We start from the raw sequence: 4,549 nt of genomic DNA, 5'->3' as shown, positions 1-4,549 counted from the left end.
CTATCATCTAAATTATCTTACTTCAACCTAGTATGGGGGTCTACCTAATGACGATCCAAATGCTCACATTTCAAATTTTTTAAAGATTTATGACACCTTCAAGCATAATGGAGTTACCGATAATGCTACCAGACTACAACTCTTTCCTTTGTCTTTGCAAGATAAGGTGAAAGTTTAGTCGAACTCACTTCCTATAGGCTCCATTATGACTTGGGATGATCCTACTCAAAAGTTCCTAGCTGAATTCTTTCCTTCGACCAAGATAGCGAAAAGAAGGAATGATATTACTTCTTTCATGCAACTTGACTCTGAATCGTTGTATGAGCCTTGGGAAAGATACAAGGATTTTCTTCGATGTTGCCTTCATCATGGTTTGCCAAAATGACTTCAAGAACAAACATTTTATAATGGTTTGAATGGTCATATTCAAACTACTATTGATGTTGTCGTTGGGGGAGCTCATATGGCTAAGTTTATTGATGAAGCACATTGTTTGTTGGAAAAAATGGCACTAACAATTATTAACGGCCATCTGAGAGTGCAATTCTTAGAAAAATAGCTGGTGTTCATGAGTTGGATGCTATCAATGCATTTACAAAAAGCCTTTTCACAAGCTCAAGCACAACCCTTCCATTTGTTTTTTCCAAGATCAAGTAAAACTATCACTTGCGTTTTCAAAGATCAAGCAGAACCTATACAGCTACCATTCAAGGGTCAAGGTATAACAACTTCTAAGCTCTCTACCTTTTCAAGGGTAAGGTATAGCCTTTACAAGAGATTATAATGATGAGAGTAATGCTTGAGGAGTTTCCCTTTAAGTAGGCAGAATACAACAATCAACACAAGATGGAGAGAATCTTGAAGGCTTGATGAAGAAGTAAGAGTTTAACTCAACAATTAACAAAGGATGAGAATATTAAGTTTAAAAAGTGAGAATGAGGAATTTTCTCTTGGAGGATTCATTTTTGCCTAAGATTTCTTCTTAATGTGCACTCTTAACTCACAAAGGAGTTCCAGCCTTCCTTTTATACTTAGAGGCCTAAAATTAGTCATTAGGCTTTTGAATTTCAAATTTCTGGCTATTGTCCTTGTCTTTTTTTAGCTTGTCTAAAGAGATGTTTCGATACTTGCGATTTGAGTCTTCATATTTTAAGTTCCTTGCTTGTTGATGGCTCGATACTTCAAATGCCTTTCTCGATCCTTTTATCTTCCATGCATAATTCTGACTAAGCCTTATCTTGATACCATATTCCCCTTGTCACGACCTAAACCTAAGGTCATGACTAATGCACGAGCCTAGCAAAAGAGCCCACTAGACCTGAGTAAGCCTTGGAGTTCATATCCAAGAATTCACATGCGAAAGGACTTAATCATCAAATATTCATAATAAATTTAAGTAAAATACAATATCCCTAGCTTAATTTCCATGCAAATAGAAATAAGGCTATATGTTGAACATCCAAATGAGGTTCATACATATTAACACTCAATACACATTATAATATGGCACTCAGCGACTACACACATTATCCACATCAGAAGGCTTTAACTGACTCAATGGAGTGACCAAAATGAAGGACCTATAAGATGCCAAAATCAATCTACCTACAGACTATCTTTGCCACACTCCTTCGTGGTCTATTTATCTACACACGGTACACAAATGGGTGAGTACTATAATACTTAGTGAATGGTGCAACTAATCAAAATCAATTATATGCATATATACATCAAACATATAACAACTATATTGTACTTTCAGTGTGTCCATTTAATCTTTCAATTCATCTTTAAATATAAGGGAATGTAATCATCCCTAGGTTCACAAAATACGGAGGTATATCATCCTCCCCAAAGTCATCATTATCATCATATATCGTGGGGCTTACCCTCGAAGCCAACCAAATCATTTAAACCATTCTCACACGACACACTCTAGATGCTGGAACATCACATAAAAGTCATATCATATGTATATCAAGCCTTTCACGGTTACCTCACATTATACATAAATCAAATCAATGAGTGGTCTTCCCTAAGACATAATCAAATCTTGCTCAGTGGCAAAATGGTGGAGAATCAAATCATGCTCAGGGTAAAGCCGCTAGCGGAGAAACAGATCACATGCATGCCGAAGCAACAGGCGAAGAACAAATCATCGACCAGAGTAAGCTCCTAACATCGACATCATCTAGAGTAATCTCAACGGATGACATCAAAATCATCATTTGGAGTAATCTCCCAATGGATTGCATCGTACACTACAGACGAGAATCACAGGCTAGATATCAACCATTGCCCCTTCTTACCACCATCTCTAAAGCACTGACATATTCACATGGCATCAGACTCCACTCATCCATAAATCAGATCAACGTTCAAAATTTATCCCTCAAACGAAAACATAAATCCACAATTAAGATCATCATGCCTTTATCATCCACATTTTTCTGTTTTAAACCTCAATTCACATCTATCAAGCTTTAATCATCTTAAGCTCGGTTAGATTCTAGGTGCCTCTTAGTCTCCAACAACTCATTCAATCAAATCATCTCAACATAACAATCACCTAGGGTAGTCCACTTCTAGGGGTTCTGATAACTCTATGATCTAGAGTTATTTGAGCTTAATTTTGATAGTAATTTAGCTTAGTTCTAGTAATAATGTAAATAAATTAGTAGATTTTATTCAATTATTTCAAATTAGTTATTTTAGATGAGTCAATCTAATCATGGTTAATTTTATGCTTAATTTGGTGTTAATGTGGTTAAGATAGGTTGTTATTAATTTATTGGTGCTTTTGTAGGTGTTTGATGAAAGAAGAATTTTAGTGAAAGAAAGAGAGCAATTTCAAAGTGTAGACTATGTTTTGGTATTTTGGCCATAACTTTCCCTACAAAGCTCCAAATGAAGCAATTATTAGTCCTTTGGAAAGATAAGAGAAAAGGAATCAACTTTTATGTTTACTACTTCACCTAGTTCAACTTAGAAAATGGTCAAAAATCTTGTTGAAGTTGACATACTGTAGTAGTCCTAGAATAATTACGATTATTATTAATTAATTAGGCAAGGCTGCAACTCACATCGTCTAACGAGCAAATCATAGCTAAAATTGACTTCTTCCTTTACCCAACTTGACCTAACTTCAAAGCCTATAAAAATAAACTTTCGAAGGATTTAAAAAAAGAATGAAGAAACACCAGATTAACAACTAAGAGTCAAGCCATAAGAGTTATTAAGTTAAGAAGAATTTGAAGGATTCAAGGAGATTTAGAGATCAAGAATGCAACTCTTGAGTTTTTTTATCTTTTCTTTTATACTTTTATTTTCTTGGTTTTGTTCTTAATATTTAAACTTTATTCAATGATGATGTGTGACTTAAAGGAGAACTGAAGTTTTAATCTAAGATTATGATTAAACTCATTATGTAGTCTGAATTATTTATCTCTCTTTTAATTATATTTGATAAATATAGATTGTTTATTTTATTCTATTCTAAATGCTTCTAATTTCCTGATCTCTAATTAGATTCAATTGGAAACCTAGATTAAACCTTGATAAAGGAGATTTAGGTAGACTTTGAATAAAATAGCATATGATCAAATACACTTAGTTGAGTAGGTGGTTTGATTTGCGTATAGGGTAGACATACACCTATAAGCCATACATAACAAAAATTAGAGCACAAACTTAATTCATCTTTCTACAATATAATTTTCATAGCCAAAATTAGAGCACAAACTTACTTAATCTTTCTTCAATATAATTTCCATAAACATATACTAAATTGATTAGGAGAGGTATTTTTATAAGAAACTTGATAGAGACTTGTAAATAAATTAAGACTCTAGGTTAGCAACTTAATCCATTAAACTAAGTTAAGAGAGAGAGAGAGAGACAATAATCAGATGAAGTATTGAGGGACATCATAATCTTAAGTCTAGTAGTTAAGTGAGTTTTTACTATTTAATTTTGGTTTTAGTTTATTAGTTTGAATTTTTTTTAGTTTAATTATTTGGATAAAATTAGGGTGTTATAATTTTAGTAGTTAATAGTAGGAATTAAACAATTCTCTATAGGAATGATACTTTATTCATTATCATATTACTTGTTAATGATACATGCACTTACGTGAGAAATCAACAATAGGTTCAATATAGGCTACAGGCCTTTTAGTCTAAGCTTACACAACATAGGCCACCCATGTGGCTCACAACATAGCACAATCACACATAATTCACATATATACATATACACATATATTGTTCTCTAGCCTAGGTTCATTCGTCTAGGCCTATGTACAAAATCTAATGCTAATGCAGCGCATTTATAGTGTGTTATGCATCACATGCATTTAGCTCAAATCCACTCACAATGGCAATAAGAGGTACTCCCAACCAAGCTCCAATCCTTAGCCTCCAATCATCATCTAGCTTGCCAATGAGTCGATTTAACTCCGTTTTTCCCTTTAAACACATCATAACATCAAAAGATTAATTATTCCTAGCTTTCGAAAAATGCCAGCTTTTCACACAATTAACTAAATCTT

The 4,549-nt window shown here is 33.5% G+C and overlaps 1 non-coding gene across 1 annotated transcript; it reads right to left on the bottom strand.

The window, feature by feature from the left end:
• Positions 1-268: 268 nt before the first annotated feature.
• On the bottom strand, positions 269-375 carry LOC149526431 (small nucleolar RNA R71). Its single transcript, XR_016352000.1, has one exon. It is a non-coding gene; the product is annotated as a small nucleolar RNA R71 (small nucleolar RNA).
• Between the last annotated feature and the right edge of the window lie 4,174 nt (positions 376-4,549).

Source organism: Theobroma umbraticum, unplaced genomic scaffold (assembly GCF_002168275.2).
Source record: "Theobroma umbraticum cultivar Fairchild unplaced genomic scaffold, ASM216827v3 scaffold_239.1, whole genome shotgun sequence".
NCBI classification, from domain to species: domain Eukaryota; kingdom Viridiplantae; phylum Streptophyta; class Magnoliopsida; order Malvales; family Malvaceae; genus Theobroma; species Theobroma umbraticum.
Note: the sequence above shows the minus strand (reverse complement) of the source record. Positions and strands in the feature narration are given on the sequence as shown.